Source organism: Phyllobates terribilis, unplaced genomic scaffold, assembly GCF_046119375.1.
Source record: "Phyllobates terribilis strain yellow unplaced genomic scaffold, ASM4611937v1 Scaffold_2__4_contigs__length_985480577, whole genome shotgun sequence".
Lineage (NCBI taxonomy): Eukaryota > Metazoa > Chordata > Amphibia > Anura > Dendrobatidae > Phyllobates > Phyllobates terribilis.
In genome coordinates, this window is record NW_027362762.1 from 581,113,857 (window position 1) to 581,135,979 (window position 22,123).

Below are 22,123 nucleotides of genomic sequence, written 5' to 3' on the forward strand. Positions count from 1 at the left end.
TGTCACTGTGGGGTGGACACATAAAGGAGGCTCCTTATAGGACCCAGGTGGACTCATCTCATGGGAGCCCATGGACCCAGTCGAAATTAGCAGTTGAGGCCAGCGCTGGGTGTGAGGGTCCTGCTGGATCAAAAGGGGGGTCCTTATCTGGGGTTGGCACCACTTCAGCGCTGGGGTCACCTTTAACCCCCTCTGCATGGAAAAAATTCCTGTGTTTCTTGCCTTCTAAAAAAATACTTTTATATTGATTTAAATATTGATTTCTGAGGTGAGAGAAGCCTGCAGATCTGAAATTGCATGTGTGAGGCAGGACTTGCAGCATCTTGCAGGCCACATAGGAGGACCAGGATGCTACACGCACCCATGTAGCAGAGCCTCAGCAGCTAATACTTGCATAAAAAGAGTGTGAAAGACTTTACTGAACAAATGGAGGATTTGGATAACAGAAGTAGACGGTTAGCATCATTTTGCGTGGCATCCCTGAAGCGAATGAACAAGAGGATCCTAAACTTGTTTTTCAGACAATCTTTAATTCTATATTAGGAGACCCCTCCCCACCTACCACCCCTATGAAGATGGATAGAGCACACAGAAACCTACAGCCAAAATGTTCTACAACACATCCAAGATACATTATTAGTGTTGAGCGAGCACTAAAATGCTCGGGTGCTCGAAGCTCGGGCCGAACTCACCGTGATACTCGGGTGCTCGACCCGAGCAGCGAGCCCAATGTTAGTCTATGGGAGACCCGAGCATTTTTGCGGCGGCACCCCTGGCAGTCTGTAGAAAGCCTAAAAAGTGCCCAAAACGATAGTGACAGTGCTCAAAAGACAGGGCAGCATGGGGATCGCCCCTGGAAGAGTTTCTGACCCCCAGGTCACTGCTGTCAACAACGTGGTCAGAGGTATTACGCCACTTTTACGGGCTCACAATAAAACGTTCAAAAACTAAACTGAAACGGTTTTCCTGTGAAATATGTTAAGGAATTTCCTTTCCAGGGTAAGACTTGTGTATAAGGTAAAATAAATAACCGAAAACAAAAATACTCCTCCACATCTTGGGCTATGTTCACAAGTAGGATTTTTCATGCGTTTTTGCACTTTTGTATTGCTTTCAACCGTGACAAATGCATTCACCGGGAAATGTCATTTTAACATTTTACAATCTTATCTGGCCATGTGCTGTGTGACACATGCATACAGTGCTGAAAAGTCATGGGAACAGCATGGGGAAGACCCCTGGAAGCATCTCTGACTCCCAGGTCACTGCCAAAAAGTGTGCCCATCAGAAGTGATCCTTGCCGCATCAGAAGATGCAGACTTGCAACTATCCCCGTGCAACTCCTTATCCCAGGGCAGTGTTCAATTGTACCTCTCCCATTCCTTGCAATGCAAGCGCAAATATGCAGCCAACCACCCACCCACCTGCAGGCTGCAATAGCATACTGCTAGCTTTCACTTGAAATGGGGCCTTTTAGTTTGAAGGAGGCCGAAGCTGGCCACTACCTCATGGCTGCTTCGGCAGCGAGGTATCCATACTCAGTTCTCAGCCACCCGGTGGCCGGGTGTCCACACTCGGTCCCCAGCCGCCTGGGGGCGGCCGGGTGTCCATAAATGGTCCACAGCCGCCCCTATTTCTCCTGTCTCCTTCCCACACACTTTTCTTAGCCTGGCCTGCTTTAGGGCAGCATTGGACGAGCCCACCAGAGAACCAGACTCCTCCGGTGGGCCCTGGCTTCTCCATCAGGGGAGTTGAGAGTGCCAAGGTGAGGAGAATGATGATGATGATAGAAGTTAGCATCTGATTTGTTTTCTTTTAATGCAAACGTAAGTGTGCAGCCTGCCACCCATCCACTCCCAGGCTGCAATGCCATACTGCTAGCTTGCACTTGAAATGGGGCCTTTTAGTTTGGAGTAGGCTGAAGCTGGCAACTACCTCATGGCTGCCCTGGCGGCCTGGTATCCATACTCAGTCCCCAGCCGCCGCCGGCCGGGTGTCCACACTCGGTCTCCAGCCGCCAGGGGGCGGCCGGGTGTCCATACTCGGTCCCCAGCTGCCCCGCGGCCGGGTGTCCATAAACAGTCCCCAGCCGCCCCTATTTCTCCTGTCACCTTCCCACACACTTTTCTTAGCCTGGCCTGCTTTAGGGCAGCATTGGACGAGCCCACCAGAGAACCAGACTCCTCCGGTGGGCCCTGGCTTCTCCATCAGGGGAGTTGAGAGTGCCAAGGTGAGGAGAATGATGATGATGATAGAAGTTAGCATCTGATTTTTCTTGGAATGCAAGCGCATGTATGTAGTAGCGGCTAGGCCTGAGGGGGTCAGTGTTTTGGCGCATATCCTACCTCCTCCGAGGATTGCTGGATGTTTTCCTGCTACTATCCCAGTTCTATGACTCCCATTAAAACAAAGCTTCAGGTGACGAATGATGGATGAGGAAGTGGCAAAGGAGAAAGAGCAGGAGGAACAGGGACCATTCACATCAATATCAGGCCAGTCAACCACACATATCTTGTAGGATATGTTTCTGTACCAAAAGGAGCGGTTTGGCTACACAGTTATAGGGCATACAGTGAGTGCAATGCCTACCAAAAATTTAGAGGCACTCCAATGCCCCTTGGAAGTGACATGGAGGTCAGAAGGCCTTAACTAAACCATTTTTTTCCATTTATAGCAACTGGGTCTCCTGTGCACTGTTGGCCTAAGCAGTGAATGGAAGGCTTTCCAAAATTATGAGGAACTGCAATGCCCCTTGAAACAGACGTGGATTACAGCGTACTAAAAACCTTCTACCCATTATTGGGGAGTGGGTCTTCCTTAGTGTTCGTCTATGCATTGAAAAGCAAAAGCTGACTGAAATTAGGAGGAAATGCAATGCCCCTCGGAAGAGACGTGGAGGTCTCAGTAGCTTAACAAGACAATTTTAATGCCCCTTGGAAAAGTGGTGGAGGTCACAGTAGCTTAACAAGACGGTTTTAATGCCCTTTACAAGAGCCATACAGTACAGCATCTTAAAAACATTATTCCCATTATTGGGGAGTGGGTCTCCCATAGTCTTTGCTTATGCCTTCCAAGCAAAAGCTGGCAAAAATTAGGACAGAGAAACTTGCAATGCCCCTTACAAGAGCCATGCAGTACAGCATATTACAAACATTATTCCCATTATTGGGGAGTGGGTCTCCCATAGTCTTTGCTTATGCCTTCCAAGCAAAAGCTGCCAAAAATTACGAGGAAATGCAATGCCCGTTCGAAGAGTCGTGGAGGTTTGAGTTAATTAAAAACAACATTTCAATGCCCCTTGGAATAGCTGTGGAGTTCAGAGTGGTTTAACAAGACGGTTTTAATGCCCCTCGGAAGAGACGTAGAGGTCCCAGTAGCTTAACAAGATGGTTTTAATGCCCCTTTGAGGAGACGTAGAGGTCCCAGTAGCTTAACAAGATGCTTTTAATGCTCCTCGGAAGAGATGTGGAGGTCGCAGTAGCTTAACAAGAAGGTTTTAATGCCCCTTACAAGAGCCATACAGTACAGCATCTTAAAAATATTATTCCCATTATTGGGGAGTGGGTCTCCCACAGTCTTTGCTTATGCCGTCAATAATGGCAACACGGACACGGTCACCCTGGTGGTATAGTGGTGGTGGAGGCTGTGGATAAGGAGAAGAACATAAAACAGCCGAAATGAGGAAGCGTATACCCATGTGTGGGTGTGAAGCGGTGCATGTGAATACACCTCCCGAAATAACACAGTGGATTTGACTTTATGTTACTCTGCTGTCATTTGGTGGTGATGAGAAGCTTGGCCCAATCCAGCCCTTGTTCATTTTGATAAGGGTCAGCTTGTTAGCATTGTCAGTTGACAGGCGAGTGCGCTTATCAGTTATAATTCCCCCAGGGGCACTAAAAACACGCTCCGATAACACGCTAGCGGCAGGGCAGGCCAGGACCTCCAAGGCGTACAGAGCGAGTTCATTCCAAGTGTCCAGCTTGGATACCCAATAATTAAAAGGCACAGAGGAATCAAGGAGGACGCTGGTACAGTCGGCAAGGTACTCCCTCACCATCTTCTGAAACTTTCCACTCCTTGTGAGAGTACCCCGCGCTTCAGGGTCTGTCCGAAGGGAGGGTCTGAGAAAACTGTCCCAGAACATTGACAGTGTTCCCCTGCCTCTGCTAAATTGGAGTTGTGTCTCTCTCGCATGTACGCCTTGGTTGGGCAATGAACTGTGACCTCTGTCACTAGCGTGTTCAGCAGCAAGGGCCTTCTGGTACTGCCCCATTTTTGTAGACCTCTCCGCCTCAGGAATAAGAGAGTGAAAGTTCTCCTTGTAGCGGGGTATAAGTGTCACCAACCAGTAATGACTGTCACCCAACATTTTGACAACGCGAGGGTCACGGTTAAGGCAGCGTAACATAAAGTCATCCATGTGTGCCAGACTGGTAACGGGCAAGACTTCCGTGTCCTCACCAAGATGAATACTGACCATGCTCTCCTCTTCCTCCTCCTCCTCCCCCCTGACCTCAGGCCACCCACGCTGAACCGACGGTATGACAGTTGTACAGGTACTACCGTCTACAGCGCATGATACAAGCTCCTGTTCTTCCTCCTCCTCCTTCTCCTCCTCTCCTCCTCTCCCTCATTGTCCCTCAATGCATGTTGGGATGAGATGAGGCTGGGCTGTGTGTAATCGACAGCTACGGCTTCTTGATCCATCTCATCATACTCTGGCTGCAATGCCTCCTCTTTAATTCTCTGCAGAGAGCATTGCAAAAGACAGACAAGTGGAATGCTGACGCTAATGATGGCGTCATCGCCACTCACCATCTTGGTGGACTCCTCAAAGTCTGTCAAGATGGTACATATGTCAGACATCCAGGTCCACTCCTGAGGTCTTATGTGTGGAGTCTGACCTGAATATCGACGGCCTTGTTGCAGCTGGTACTCCACAACTGCTCTCTTCTGCTCACAAATCCTTTGCAACATGTGGAGGGTAGAGTTCCAACGTGTGGGGACATCACACACCAGTCGGTGTGACGGAAGCTGCAAACGCTGCTGCAACACAGCAAGGGCGGCGGAAGCTGTAGCCGGCTTGCAAAAATGAGCTGACAGGCGGCGTACTTTGACGAGCAGATCTGGCAACTCGGGGTACGATTTAAGAAACCACTGAACCACGAGGTTAAGCACATGAGCCAGGCATGGTACGTGTGTGATCTCGCCTCGCCTCAGAGCCGCCACCAGGTTACGGCCATTGTCACACACGACCATGCCTGGATGTAGGTTCAGCGGTCTCAGCCACAGATCTGCCTGCTCTTTCACAGCTGTCCACAACTCACAAGCAGTGTGAGGTTTCTTACCTAAGCTTAGGAGTTTCAGCACAGCCTGTTGCCGCTTCAAGGAGGCAGTACTGCAGTGCTTCCAGCTTGTAACTGATGTTGTGATATCTGAGATGGAGGCTGAACATGAGGAGGAGGAGGATGATGCGCTGGAGCTGTACACTGTGGGGGCAACTCTGACTGACATAGGGCCCGCAATCCTCGGTGTGGGGAGGATGTGTTCCGTCCCAAGGTCCGACTGGGTCCCGGCTTCCACTATGTTTACCCAGTGTGCCGTCAGGGAGATGTACCGTCCCTGGCCACAAGCACTTGTCCACGTGTCCATTGTCAGGTGGACTCTCCCAGTAACTGCATTGTTGAGGGCACAGCAGATGTTTTGGGACAAGTGCTTGTGTAGTGCGGGGATGGCACAACGGGAAAAATAGTGTCGGCTGGGGACCGAGTACCGAGGGACGGCCACCGCCATAAGGTTGCGGAAGGATTCTGTCTCCACCAGCCTAAAAGGCAGCATTTCCAACGCAAGCAGTCGTGAAATGTGCGAATTTAGGACTGTGGCCTGTGGGGCGTTGGCTGCGAATTTCCGCTTTCGTTCAAAGGTCTGGGATATGGACAATTGAACGCTGTGGTGGGACGTGGACTTTGATGCTGTTTCTTGAGAAACTGCCATAACAAGTGAAGACTGAGAGGAGGGGGCATCTTTGCATGCAGTATGGACAGGGGATTGCCTTGCACGCAAAACAGGGGGTTCTATTGCACGCACAACAGCGGAAGAAGCAGTGGTGACGCACGCTGACACTGGTCGTGGACCCTGGGGTTCACCCCACAAAGTTTGGTGCTTTGCTGCCATGTGCCTGATCATGCTGGTGGTGGTCAGGCTGGTAGTTTTGTCACCCCTGCTGATGCTGTCATGGCAGGTGGTACAAATGGCATTTTTGGGGTTATCAGCAGAGTCTTTAAAAAAATTCCAGACTCTGGAAGACCTACAGGTTGTACTGGCAACGTCCCTCGTGTTGGTGTTACGGGGAACTGTTGCCTGCCTTCACTGTGCGGCCACCACACTGCTTCTTCCTGTCTGTTGGGGTACTCTGCCTCCCTCACCCTGTGTGCTGCTGGCCTCGCTCTGCATGTCTTCCTGCCACGTTGGGTCAGTTCCTAGATCATCCACCACCTCCTCCTCTTCCACTTGCGCACCACGATCCTCCTCCTTACTTCATGGCAATTGTGTCTCGTCATCGTCCACCTCTTGTGACAAATTGCCAGCGTCGACTTCCTGTGGCCGTGGCTGTTCAAATATTTGGGCATCGCTACATGGGATCTCCTCTTCCACCACTTCAAGCGGAGCAGGCGAGGGGCACAAATCTGGAAATGGACCAGTGAACAGCTCTTCAGAGTGTCCAAATGTGGGATCAGTTGCTGTCTGACGACACTCAGCTTGGTGGGAGGAAGGAGCATCAGGATGAGGAGGAGTATGCGGTCGAGACTCATGGCTACTAAGATTTGACCGTGTGGAAGACAGACCGGAGGTGGTGGTGCCCAGGTAACTGGAAGTATTATCTGCTATCCAATTAATAACCTGTTCACACTGATCAGTTCGCAATACTGGTGTTGTTCTGTGCTTCCCTAGTAATTTGGTCAAGAAGTGGGAGCGAGAAGATGTGGCTGTTGGTTGTGGCACATTTTCACCTTGGCCACGGCCCCGTCCTCTGCACGCACCATCACCAGAACGTCCAGTTCCACATCCCTTGCCACGCGCCTTGCCCATTGTAAAGGAAGTAAAATAGCTTACACTCGCACTATCAATGGAAAAAGGGTAATAAAAAGTAGATTAGAACCGTGGAAGAGGAAAACCACAGTTCTATTTCTCTGGCCTACACCCGACTCTTTTAAACAATCTGAACAGTCAGGGAGAAACTATTACAATTTTAAATAGATATATTTGCGGCTGAACAGTGAGCGACACACTCAAACTGTTATTTTTTTAGATAAAAATGGCCCAAAAGTGGATAATACTGAGGTTTGAACCGTGGAACTGCAAAACCACACTTCTATTTCTCTGGCCTACACCAGACTATTTTCAACAAATATATTTGTGTCTGAACAATCAGGGAGAAACTATTACATTTTTTTTTTTACGGCAAAAAATGCCAAAAGCAGGATAATAGAGATTTTTTACCGTGGAATGGCAAAACCACAGTTATAATTTACTGGTGTATACCAGACTCTTTTAAACAGATATATTTGTGTCTGAACAATCAGGAGACATTATTACTGTTTTTCTTTACGGCAAAAAATGCCAAAAGCAGGATAATACAGAGATTTGACCCGTGAAACTGCAAAACCACAGTTCTATTTCTCGGGCCTACACCAAACTATTTTCAACAGATATATTTGTGTCTGAACAATCAGGAGACACTATTACTGTTTTTCTTTACAGAAAAAATACCAAAAGCTGGATAATAGAGATTTTTTACCGTGGAACGGCAAAACCACAGTTATAATTTACTTTTTTAAATAGATATATTTGCCGCTGAACAGTGAGCGACACACTCAAACTTTTGTTTTAGGTAAAAATGGCCCAAAAGTGGATAATACAGAGGTTTGAACCGTGGAACTGCAAAACCACACTTCTATTTCTCTGGCCTACACCATACTCTATTTTAAAAAATATATATTTGTGTCTGAACTGTCACAGACACCCTTTTTTTTTTTTGGTGGGGGGGGCACCAAAAGGTTAATAAGATGGGTATTTGTACAGTGTGAAGGAGGAAAAAAAAGAGGATTTAGATGAAAAAAAAAGGATTTTTCCTGGCCCCCGAGACCTGGAGCTAAGTCCAGCAATTTCAGCAACAGGAGGGCACAGGACTGTAATGCAGCGTTTGCTGGTATAACTGCTGCGTCTCCTATACAGCCTGCCTGCCTTCCTGATATCTGGGATGGATATTAGTCCTGAGAAGGACTGCTTGTTTGATCTGGCAGCCTTTACAGACCCTACACTAACTATTTTGCAGTATATATCTCTCCCTAAATCAGCAGCGCTGTCCCTACACTGTCTGATCCCAGCCGTCTGTGTCCAAGTTGGCGGCGCCCAGTTTTAAATACTCGAGGTGACGCTGTGCGGCCAGCCAATCAATGTAATGCCCACAACCAACATGGCTGCGGCATTACAGTGACTGGCTGGCAATCCCTGCATGTTCATTGACTGTGGAAAGAGCGCTAAACATGCAGGGTGGAGACCCGAGCTCCCACCTGAGTAACCCGGAAATGCTCGGTGCTCGCCGAACATCCCGAGTAGCGTGATGCTCGGGCGAGTACCGAGCAGTGTCGAGCATCTTCGCTCAACACTACACATTATCTGTTTGCATAAATTTGAAACTAAAGAAAAGATAATGAAAAAGCCAGACTCTTGAAGGTCATAAAGTACAAGGACTCTGATATACAACTATTTCCAGATCTTTCTCGCCTAACTCTCCAAAAGAGTAGACATCTAAAGCCATTGTTGCAGATTTTGATGGACCACAGAATCCCCTATAGGTGGAGTTTTTAATTTGCCTTGATTGCACAACGTGAAGGAGTCTCATCTATCCTGAGGTCTGTGGGGGATCTACCTGCCTTTTTTGAAACTTTGAACATTCCCTTACCCAAGATTGTGGACTGGGATGTCCCGCAGCCTTCTGAGGCGCCCTTACCACTTTGGAAGAAGAAGAGGGGGGTGCCGATGGGGACGGGACGGCGGGGGACTTGCAGGGGTCGCTCAGTCCCCCCTACCACGTTGACTTTTTCCTAATGAAACTGAGGTTCCTCCAGCCCACTAGATGGGGCGAGTGTATATTTCTATTAGTACTGGACGGTACTTTTATTTGCTTAAATTATACGATTTTTGCCGTAAATTGGTACTGTGGGATACCCACAGATTCATTAGCTTTTGGTGTTCAGTAGAGGGCTCCGAGGAAAGGCTTTGACGCTTCCTCCTCGGTGGTTCCGGATACTCTCCTCCCCAACTTTCTCTCATAAGGGACCCTTTTTGTCTCTCTCTTTTTTTCAGTAGTTCTATTATTAGTGAGGCCATCTGGGTTGCTTGCAGCCTTACTAATTGATATATGCTGTGTGCTCATTAGTTGCCACAGGAGATGTCCCTTACCAGGAAATTTTCTGGGAATATTGAGCTTTTTGTACATTTTTTTATGCTACTCATATATGTTAAATGTTGTCTTTGTCTTAAACTCCCCCCCCCATGTGTCCCCCCTCTCCCTCATCACAAGATCAGCCATTTATGTCATTAAGTGATGTTAGCATTTGGTCCTTCCAGGAGACTTCTGGTGTCTGTCTATTATCTTTAAATGTTAAGGGACTGAACTTTCCCAAAAAAAGAAGAATAACCTTGCGGGAATTGAGAGCCCACGGACCTGAAATTGTTTTCCTACCCCTTCTACTCACCTCCTCATAACACTCATACTAGAATAGATTCTTTTCTTTGGCAACATCACTATACTTAGAATGATGTCTTATGTAGACATGGACCCCAATACGTGGGCAAATCGTGCCCCAATTCTCTTAGACTTGAAATCAACATTTCCATCGGTACGGACATGCCACTGGAGATTGCATGAATTCTTGATAAAAGACCCTTATACTAAGCAAATACTACTGGATTATCTAAAATTATTCTTTCTAATTAACACGGACTCTGTGTCCTCTCCCTTTGTACTTTGGGAGGCACATAAGGCAGTGATGAGGGGCCATTGCATTAGGGAAGGGACTAGGATAAAAAAAAATACAAATCTTATTCACGTTAGACTCACCTCTCAAATTAAACATTTGGAGAGAAAGTTGGTGGTTGAGCCATCTAGGAGGGTTCTGAGGAAGCTGAGAGGAATTGAAAGATCTTGCTATGCGTAAAGTGGAGAAAATGCTTTTATATTCCAGACAGAAATATTATGGGAAGGGCAATAAAGCCCATACTCTTTTGGCCAATCAACTGAAGAAACGCTCTGTGGCCCTGGCTCCTCAAGAACTTCGAGCCAAGAAGGGAATAATTCATTATGACCCCCTGCTAAGGTCTCAAAAATATTTTATAAACTCTACAAAAACCTTTATAATCTGCAAGACCCTCTTCCAGCGAATCAGGATAGGAGGTCTGAGCTTTTTGAAGTGCTATTTGTCCAAACTTAATCTGCTGGTTTTCCCCCCAGAGGCGGTTGACTCTTTGAATAAAATTATTACATCGGAAGAAGTGGAGGAAATTCTTAAGGACCTCCCCTCAGGTATATCTTCAGGTCTAGATGGCCTGACTTACTTGTACTACAAGTCTTTTGGAGAGGAGCTCTTTCCTCACATGGTTAGAATGTTTAACTCTTTTCTGAAGGGGTCACCCATCCCGAAAACTCTGTCCAACTCTTTTCTTACTCTTATCCATAAGTCTGGTAGAGACCCACTAGATTGCTCAAATTATAGACCCATAGCACTTCTCAATTCAGATCTGAAAATATTTACCAACATTCTTGCTGATTGAATTGCTGGCTACTGCAACTTATACACCAGGACAAGATGGGGTTTGTTCCTCTTCTACAGGGGGGAGACACTAAGAGAGCCGTGGATTTAGTGGAGGTGGCTACCAAAAATAAGGTCAAAGCATTACTGCTAAGCTTGTATACGGAGAAGGCTTTTGACCACCTCAACTGGTCCTTCATGTTTGAGACTGTGGGGGCTTTCAGGATTATGGGATCCTTCCTTACAGCATTAAAAGTACTTTACAAATCTTCCTCTGCATTGATTAAATGGAATGAGACAGGGGAGCCCCTTGTCCCCTCTTTTGTTTGCATTATGCATAGAACCACTGGCAGCAGCTGTTCAAATTAATCCCAATATAGAAGAGGTGATGGTGAGAGACAAGATTTTTAAGACCTCGTTGTTCGCAGATGATGTCCTATTGACACTCACTAAACCATACATCACACTACCCAACCTACTTTCGACTTTGAAGGAGTATGGATATCTCTCAGAATAAAAGATCAATGCCTCCAAGATGGAGGCCCTCCCGTTGAACCTTCCATTAGATACAGTGGATCACCTTAAGCTAAATTATAAATTTTGTTGGAAGGAAGAAGCAATCAAATATTTAGGGGTTAGCATCACTGCCTCCTATGACACACTCTACTCATCTAACTTCCCACACCTATTTAGGGAACTGAAAGGCCTACTCGCCAAGTGGATGACTTTAACAATCTCCCTAAAGGGTAGAATAGCAGCAATTAAAATGTCCCTACTTCCTAAATTAATGTATTTATTTTTTTTAATTCTCAGTCAAAATCCCTGAACTCAAATCATTACAGGCTGGCTTCATGAGATTTATTTGGGGTGAGAAGCGTCATAGAATATTGAAACAAATTCTGATTACCCATAAACTTCATTGTGGCCTGTCTGTTCCTGATGTCACTAAATATTATAGGGCCGCCCATCTACGTAGAATTCCTTTGTGGGCTTCACTTTGGTCATATAACAAATGGACGGAGATAGAAAAATTATGGTTAGCAGCTATGCACCCAAGCTCATTACTATGGTCGACCAGTCCCATTAAACTAACAGCCCCAATTTTAGGTCCCATTCAGTTTACAAGGAATATTTGGCCAACATGCAGAAAACATTTTGTCCTATCCTTCCCAAATCAAAAAATGGTTTTTCATTTTCCAACCCTTATTACCCAATAGTTCAAACCAGACAATGGTCCATCCTTGGATCTTGGCAGGCCTCTTGAGATATGCGGATATTGTGGATAAGGATACATTGGAAATTCTATCGTTTGATTGCATCAAAGCTAAATCTCCAATAACCAATCGGGAATTTTTTTAAAATTTACAAATCAAACATCTAGCCTCAACCCTTTATGGATCTGCAAAAGTATCCAGTCCAACTGAATTTGAAATAATGTGTAGAAGAAGCCCTTAAACTAAGGGTCTGATTTCCAATATTTATTGTATCTTTAATGCCCCTAATAAAAATTCTTTCCCAAAGCACTCCTATATGGCTAAACGGGAGAGGCTTTTGAATAGGGATATTCTACCTCAGTGTGGGCAGACTATCTGGAATAAGTCGGCTAAAACCTCCATATGTACAGTGTGGGAAATAAGTATTTGATCCCTTGCTGTTTTTGTAACTTTGTTCATGTCTTTGTCAGTGGGCAGTCAATAATTTTAAGGGTAGGTTAATTTTAACATTGAGAGATAGAATATCCCAAAAAAATCAAGAAAATCACATTGTATAAATTAGATAAATTTATTTGCATTTTGCAGTGAGAAATAAGTATTTGATCCCCTACAAACCATTATGAGTTCTGGCTCCTACAGACCAGTTAGACGCTCCTAATCAACTCGTTACCTGCATTAAAGACAGCTGTCTTACATAGTCACAAGTATAAAAGACTCCTGTCCACAGACTCAATTAATTAGTCAGACTCTAACCTCTACAACATGGGCAAGACCAAAGAGCTTTCTAAGGATGTCAAGGGTCAAGATCAAAGACCTGTACAAAGCTGGAATGGCCTACAAAACCATAAGTAAGACGCGTGATGAGAAGGAAACAACTGTTGGTGCAATAGTAAGAAAATGGAAGAAATACAAAATGTGGCTGTCAATCGACATCGATCTGGGGCACCTTGCAAAATCTCACCTCGTGGGGTATCCTTGATCATGAGGAAAATGAGAGATCAGCCTATTACTACATGGGGGATCTTGTTATTGATCTCCAGGCAGCTGGGACCACAGTCACCAAGAAAATCATTGGTAACACATTACGCCTCAAAGGTTTAAAATCCTGCAGTGCCCGCAAGGTCCCCCTGCTTAAGAAGGCACATATGCAGGCCCATCTAAAGTTTGCCAATGAACATCTGGATGATTCTGTGAGTTACTGAGAGAAGGTGTTGTGGTCAGATGAGAAAAAAATTGAGCTCTTTGGCATTAACTCAACTTGCCGTGTTTGGAGGAAGAAGGATGAGTACAATCCTAAGAACATCATCCCAACCATAAAGCATGGTGGGGGAAACATTATACTTTGGGGTGCTTTTCTGCAAAGGGGACATGATGACTGCACCATACTGAAGGGAAGATGGATGGGGTCATGTATCTTGAGATTTTGGCCAACAACCTCCTTCCCTCAGTAAGAGCATTGAAGATGGGTCGTGGCTGGGTCTTCCAGCAAGACAATGACCCAAAAATTAAAGCCAAGGCAACAAAGGAGAGTCTCAGAAAAAAATCACAGTAAGGTCATGGAGTGGCCTAGCCGGTCTCTAGACCTTAATACCATAAAAAACTTATGGAGGGAGTTGAAGCTCCGATTTGCCAAGCCAGGAGGGACTGATGTATTTCGCAAAATAGATGGCATCACGAGAAAAGAAGATTATGTGGCAATCCCATAAAATCCTTTAAAAGAGTTAACCTCCAGCATATAACATGCTGGCAGAAAGTCCACTGGTTTCAGTTCACACAGGCTAGCAACCTGTGCGACACATACCTCCCCTCATATACCATACCAGTGACTCAGTCACATATTCACCCCCTCTGCCCAAAGCTGGGGGTTTGGGCACCTTCCAATACCAGATAGGGAATTCTAGAAAGGGCTTCAGCATTCCCGTATCACATAGAGCATAGGCCTGGGAAGTTAAAGTTGAAGTCCTCAAGAGCTTGGGACCATCTAGTTACCCTGACATTTTTTACCCTCTTTTCCCTCAACCATCTGAACAGGGCATGGTCTGACACCAACTTAAACTTCCGGCCTAGTAGGTAGTATCTTAGTGTATCTATGGCCCACTTTATGGCTAAACACTCTTTTTCTACTATTGTGTATTTTTTCTAGCAGAATGAAAGCTTCTGGCTCAGATACAGAATGGGATGTTTTTCCCCATTTATCTATTGAGAGAGTACGGCTCCTAAACCAATCTCTGAAGCGTCTGTCTGGACCACAAACTCTTTCTTGAAGTCTGGTGCGTCCAGGACCGGCTGTTTACACCGTGCTGATTTCAACAGTTGAAACGCGGTCTTATAGAGTCATAGACTGGTAGAGTTGGAGGGGACCTCCTGGGTCATCTGGTCCAACCCCCTGCTCAAAGCAGGATTCACTAAATCATTCCAGACAGATATCTGTCCAGCCTCTGTTTGAAGACGTCCATTGAAGGGGAACTCACCACCTCTCGTGGCAGTCTGTTCCACTCATTGATCACCCTGTCAAAAAGTTTTTTCTAATATCTAATCTGTGTCTCCTCCCATTCAGTTTCATCCCATTGCTTCTAGTCTTTCCTTGTGCAAATGAGAATAAAGATGATCCTTCTACAATGTGACAGCCCTGAAATATTTGTAGACAGCTATTAAGTCTCCTCTCTGTTTCCTCCGTTCACTTCACATGGTTCATCTGGTGCCTTTTATGAGATCCATCAGTGGCGCGGCCATCATGGAAAAATTTGGAATAAACCGCCGGTAATATCCCACTATTCCCCGGAATGCTCTCACTTGCTTCTTGGAGAGCGGTTTCGGCCAGGTCTGGATTGCCACCACTTTATTAATTTGCAGCTTTATTTTGCCTCTCCCGACGACATAGCCCAAGTACTTGGCCTCCTCTTTTCCATTGGCACATTTTTTTGGATTTATGGTAAATCTCGCCTTCCTTAAAGCATCCAGAATGGCCTGTAGTTTAGGTAGATTACTAGCCCAGTCTAGGCTAAAGACTACAATGTCGTCAAGGTAGGCTGCGGCCTACTTCTTATGTGGGGCTAGGATCCCATCCATAGGCCTCTGGAAGGTGGCTTGGGGCTCCCTGTAGTCCGAATGACATCTGAGTGTATTGAAAGGACCCATCAGGTGTCGAGAAAGCCGTCTTCTCCTTGGTCATCTGGGATATGGGGATCTGCCAGTAGCCCTTCGTCAGGTCAAGAGTGGTGATGTACTTCATCGGTCCAAGCCTCTTGATGAGTTCGTCGACGTGGGGCATCGGGCACGTGTCACACTTGGACACCTCATTCAGCCGGCGGTAGTCATTACAAAGCCTCCACTCTCCATTGGGTTTTGGCACGAGGACGATGGGGCTCAACCATCCACTCTTTGACTCCTCTATCACACCGAGGTCTAACATCCTCTTCACCTCAGCCGAGATCACCTCCCGGCGTGCTTCAGGAATCCTGTATGGCTTCAAGTTCAACCTTACATGCGGCTCTGTTAGCGCGTCATGTTCTACCACCTGGGTAAGCCCTGGTGACTCTGAGAACAGGTCCCGATTCTGCCGTTCTCGACACTGTTGCTTCTGGGCTGGCAAAAGGGTCTCCGCTATTGTGACATCTCCCACCTGGTCTTCGGGAGTGGCTCCCAGGCAAGGAGTTTTCACGGATTCCCGATCTCGCCACTGCTTGAGCAGGTTTACATGGTACACCTGGTGTAGCTTTCTTCGGCCAGCCTGGTGGACTCTGTAGTTCACTTCACCGAGCTTCTCCACCTCATACAGGCCTTGCCACTTAGCCAGAAACTTACTTTCAATGGTGGGAATGACAACCAGGACGCGATCCTTAGATTGGAACTGTCTCAGTCTTGCTGACCGGTTGTACACCCTCGCCTGGGCTTCCTGCGCCTGGAGATGTTCCTTGATGATGGGCATCACCTTCACCATTCTCTCCTGTAACTGGGTGACATGTTCGATGATGCTCCGGTGGGGCGTAACCTCGGCCTCCCAGGTTTCCTCGGCGATGTCTAGGAGACCACTTTGATGCCGTCCATACAGGAGCTCAAATGGAGAGAAGCCAGTGGAGGCTTGAGGAACTTCTCTGACAGAGAAAAGCAAAAATGGGAGCAGGTAGTCCCAGTCTCGCCCATCCTTTTCAACGACATTCCTGAGCATCGCCTTTAAGGTCTTATTGAAGCATTCCACTAGGCCGTCAATCTGCGGATGATAAACTGAGGTCCTAATCTGGGCAATCTGAAGGACTCTGCATAGCTCCTTCATCACCTTGCTCATGAAAGGGGTTCATTGGTCTGTCAAAATCTTTCGGCAGACCTGTCTGAGCAAAAATATAAACTAGCTCTCGGGCTATACTTTTACTGGACGAGTTCCTTAGGGGTACTCGGTCGCATAGTCCACCAGGCTGTATGGTGGCCCCGGGCCGATTTAACTAAGGGACCCACGAGGTCCATGGCAATCCTCTCAAAGGGAAACCTCTATGACAGGTAATGGAACTAAGGGACTATAAAAGTGGGAGGTGGGCGCGGTTATCTGGCAGGTGGGTCAGGAACTACAATAGTTTAAGATTTCCGGATAACATCCTGGCCAATAAAACCTCCTCATTATTCTCTTCAGGGTTTTCTCAACCCCTAGGTGTCACCCAGAATATGTGAGTGTTCCATGTTTAATACCCTCCAATGGTATAAACTTGAAACTAACAGCTGTTCCACTACCTCTTCACTTTTTTGTTTGATCACCCGGTATAATAGCTCCCCCTGAACTGCAAAGTGTGGGTACATGGTGTCCGCCCCCGGCTCTTGAGTAACACCATTACAAACAGTAATATTATCCCACGCCCCTTTCAAGGTCAAGTCCCAAACTTGAGCTGCCCCAAAGTTCTCTCCGGGTACCTCTAACTCATGGAGGTCAGCCTCCTCAGTCACAGTCTCGTTGCAGACAAGGACACATAGTGGGAACTCAAACACTTCCGATGTCGACCAGGGTATTTCTCTAGGGTCCTGGCTTTTTCCCACGGGACCCAGTCTGGATCCCTTCCCCCACAAGTCCCAGAACAAGGGAAAATTGCATCCCAAAATGTGTATGGGGGGATGTATCAGGTCCCTGACCACCCCGACCTCATGGGATTGGGCGCCAGAGTCTGTTTCAACTGTCACTCTGGCCACCGGGTAGTCCTTGGCGTCCCCATGTATGCAGCGAATGCCCACAGATTTGGTAGTGATCAGTTGGTGGGGAAGGGTGGCACTGATTAAGGTTACCAGACTCCCGGAGTCCAACAGCCCCAGGACCATCACTCCGTTAACAGATATGGCACCTACCTGCGGGCCCTCGCTCGGTTGACAGTCCACACTGCAGGCTGGGTAAGCATAATATGAACATCATCTGCCTAGGCTGCAGTCCATTGGCTCAGCAGACGTATGACACTGGGCGGCTACGTGTCCTGGGTTGCGACACCGCCAACAAATCACATCCTTAACAGTCCTTGCGGCATCTTCAGTGGAAGTGGGACGCCCCCCTGTTGTGGTTCTGAACACCTTCTGTGGTGAACCCACCTCTTTTTGGGCACTCCAGTACGAGGAGGTGATTATTTCGGGTTTCCCTAGGGATTTTTCGACCACTTGTTACCTCTCTACCGGGCCCACGAGGTCCACGTTCCAAGCTTCGCCAACATGCTCAACCATCTGGGCAGGCGTGGAAGACTCTGACTGCAGCCACTTCAGAACTAGATTTAACAAGTTAAACATCTGTGAGCGTGGAGGTTTTTGTCGCCAGCATACGCCCAGTGGTGGACCTTTTGCACTCTGACAGACATAGTCAATCCTGAGCTTGCCAATATCTCTGTTTTTAATTTTGCGTACTCCTTTGCATCTTGAAAAGTCAGATCGTAATAGGCCTTCTGTGGCTCCCCGGTCAAATATGGCGCCAGAACCTCCGTCCACTACTCCGGAGGTAATCTCTTCCATTCTGCCACCCTTTCAAAAACAGTCAGGAATGCCTCAACGTCTTCCCCGGGGTCATGTTCTGTAAGGTTCTCCTTACTGTTTTACTGACATGTGCGTCATCACCTGGATCTGGGGGTGGAGAGGATGTCCTGCCACGAATCTCCCCTGCTAGGAGCTCCATCTGTTGCTGCTGCTGGATTTGCTGTATCAGGAGTTTATTTGTCTCCTGCTGCTGCTCCTATTGCTGCTGTAGCTTCTCCCGTTGCTGCTGTAGCTGCTCTCATTGCTGTTGCTGGGTTTGCTGCACGCTCTGCTGGGTCTGCAAGTGCAGTTGCTGCATGCTCTGCTGGCTCTGGACCAGATGCTTAATGAGCTCCTCCATGCTGCTGGACTTCTCTGGCTGGCTGGCAGCCTTTAGCCAGCACATTCATTGGTCTCTGTGGCAGGTACACGTGTTCCTGGAATCTTGCACGCACTCTAGCAAAAAACTGTGGCAGGATGCCTCGCTTGGCCGCTTCTGGAAGTAGACTCAGGAATCGGGTTTTCTCTGCAGGCTTTATTATGTGTCCAAACTTTTGGTCTGTACTGTACTGTATATATATATATATATATATATATATATATATATATATATATGTATATATACAGTACAGACCAAAAGTTTGGACACACCTTCTCATTTCAAGATTTTTCTGTATTTTCATGACTTTGAAAATTGTACATTCACACTGAAGGCATCAAAACTAATCACTCTCCTTCTTGGTCAAATAGCCCTTACACAGCCTGGAGGTGTGTTTGGGGTCATTGTTCTGTTGAAAAATAAATGATGGTCCAACTAAATGCAAACCGGATGGAATTGCATGCCGCTGCAAGATGCTGTGGTAGCCATGCTGGTTCAGTATGCCTTCAATTTTGAATAAATCCCCAACAGTGTCACCAGCAAAGCACCCCTACACCATCATACCTCCTCCTCCATGCTTCACCATCCGTTCACCTTTTCTGCGTCACACAAAGACACGGTGGTTGGAACCAAAGATCTCAAATTTAGACTCATCAGACCAAAGCACAGATTTCCACTGGTCTAATGTCCATTCCTTTTGTTCTTTAGCCCAAACAAGTCTCTTCTGCTTGTTGACTGTCTTTAGCAGTGGTTTCCTAGCAGCTATTTTACCATGAAGACCTGCTGCACAAAGTCTCCTCTTAACAGTTGTTGTAGAGATGTGTCTGCTGCTAGAACTCTGTGTGGCATTGACCTGGTCTCTAATCTGAGCTGCTGTTAACCTGCGATTTCTGAGGCTGGTGACTCGGATAAACTTATCCTCAGAAGCAGAGGTAACTCTTGGTCTTCCTTTCCTGGGGCGGTCCTCATGTGAGCCAGTTTCTTTGTAGCGTTTGATGGTTTTTGCAACTGCACTTGGGGACACTTTCAAAGTTTGCCCAATTTTTCGGACTGACTGATCTTCATTTCTTAAAGTAATGATGGCCACTTGTTTTTCTTTAATTGGCTGCTTTTTTCTTGCCATAATACAAATTCTAACAAACAGTCTATTCAGTAGGACTATCAGCTGTGTATCCACCTGACTTCTGCACAACACAACCGATGCTCCCAACCCCTTTTATAAGGCAAGAAATCCCACTTATTAAACCTGACAGGGCACACCTGTGAAGTGATAACCATTTCCGGTGACTACCTCTTGAAGCTCATCAAGAGAATGCCAAGAGTGTGCAAAGCAATCATCAAAGCAAAAGGTGGCTACTTTGAAGAACCTAGAATATAAGACATATTTTCAGTTGTTTCACACTTTTTTGTTAAGTATATAATTCCACATGTGTTAATTCATAGTTTTGATGCCTTCAGTGTGAATTTACAATTTTCAAAGTCATGAAAATACAGAAAAATCTTTAAATGAGGTGGGTCCAATCTTTTGGTCTGTACTGTATATTTATAAAATATATCATGTTAAATATTTTTAAAGTACTAATCCCTTATTTGAAGAGAATCTGTATGATCAACCCTCCTAAGCCGTCTATATGGGCATGTAGATAATAGGAATCTGAATAAAATGATATCTTGATATCTGCGATCCAATGTCTTATTCCAGAGAAATCCATGTTTATCTCACATGTAAATGAGCTGTTCAGAACTATGGATCAGACACTGATCTGCATAAGAATGTGCCTCCAGAGCTTGTTATAAATGAAAAGAGGGAATACCAGTGTGATGTGTGATGTGTAATGGCCGCTCTCTGCTTTCCTGATCTCACTGCAGAGCTGTGTGTGATTATAACTGACACATCTGTAGGTTCCTCTCAGTGCTTCAGCTTCCATCTATGTAAAATAATACTTATTTCCGTATATTTTTTCTATCGAGGACTTCTTATCAGATGCGATTAATCAACGTACTAATATCAAGATATTCTTATAAAAAAATGTATCGATTTATTCTCGGGTTGTCCATTAAAAAGAATGATTGCAGTAATTATATACAATAGTTAAATGGTTAGAGTGATTGTCCATTTGTCCATCATTAGCTTAATAGTTGAGATTCACCCATCTTTCCCTGGGATCCTGAATGGTAGATTGCATCTGTCTGTGTCCAGCACGTGTGTCAGGATGACACCATGTGTCCGGGTAAAGAACGTGTTTCCTTGGGCCTACATCAGCAGCTGTTTCACACACAGATCCTCGTCCTGTGGAATGGCACGGTCTCTAACATGGGGTTATATATTGCCGGTCATACCAGCTGTTCTTCTATTTATGGTACTAACTAAAAATACACAAATAGCGCATGTCATCTAGAAACCCTAGCACGATGGCTGATGCAATGTATGATACAGAATTTAGAATTAAGAATAAAATGAATATCCGTAATTAATATTTAACAATCTCACAGGCAATCATTGTTGCAATAGTGTTACAATATAGCAGAACTGTGAAAGCTGCAGCTGCTAATGCGTTTGTTATGAGGCAAAGTTCAGTACTATTATTATGTGATGGTTACATGTCTCACACTAGTAACAACCGATTTTATTAAACATAAGCTCTGGAGGCAAATACTTGGACAGATCAGTGTCCTTCCCATAGTCCTGAACAGCTCATTTACATATAAAAAAATATGCATTTCTGTGGAATAAGACATCAGAGCGCAGATATTTCATTTTATTCAGCATTCAACTATCTGCATGCCTGTATAGACAACTTATGAGGACTGATCCTACAAACAAATTCCCTTTAATATAATAATAGATTTGTTTTTATTACTATCAATTATTGTTAGTGAGGATTTAAATTTGCCCTGTGTTGAAATTACAATAACTCGCAGCCCACACAATCTGCCAGAATGTACACATTTCTCCATTTTAGGCTATGGCCCCACTATCAGTATTTGAGCAGTATTCAGTCAGTATTTTTTCTCAGGAGTGGGAGCCTAAACCGTGTGAGGAACAATCAGAGAAAGGGTTTAATTGTCACACAAGGTGAGGGAAAGACTAAGTGCAACACGAATTGATGAGGGGAAGGGAGCCCAAACACTAGGAAAAGGGGAAGTGGAGACCTCCTAGGCTGATCTGATATCACCCTGTCTCCCCTATCGTCCCTATATTGGTTCCTTACCAATATCCGCACAGGAACCTGAAACCCTGTATTTTCCTAGAGCTAGGCCCTGGCTAGGGAAGGGGGGGGGATGAAACCTAGTCAGTCCCCATTAACAACTAAAGACAACAAGGTAGACAGACATGGGGGAAAATAACTTAGTTTGAGCCGACTTCAGAGAGATTACACACACGTCCTCTTAGCACCGGAGAGGAAGTTAGTAGACTGCACTAGCTCCAAGCTTTCACAAGGAAACATGTGAATATCACTGACACCTTCCTTAGCAAACAGGAAGTATTTAAACACCCAGGCCAGAGTGTCAATTAGCTGGTGGGAGGCAGCCGCTGGGTCCTAGAGTGAGACAGATCTAAGAATGTGTCTGTAATGTCAAACGAAGAGATCTTGTGCAACCAACTGCAGGGCGACTGTCTGTCAGATCTGACACACCCGTGACAATAATAGAAACAAGTGCACTAATTCTGCATTCATCATCCACTCCTAGTTTTGTCTCCCACTCCTAAGAAAAAATACTGACTGAATACTGACCAAATA

At 45.9% G+C, this 22,123-nt stretch overlaps 1 protein-coding gene across 5 annotated transcripts in view; it reads left to right on the top strand.

Moving 5' to 3' along the window:
* SCUBE3 (signal peptide, CUB domain and EGF like domain containing 3) overlaps nucleotides 1–22,123 on the top strand; it is a 1,075,473-nt gene that overhangs the window by 1,048,884 nt on the left and 4,466 nt on the right. The gene's annotated exons all lie outside the window — the stretch shown is intronic.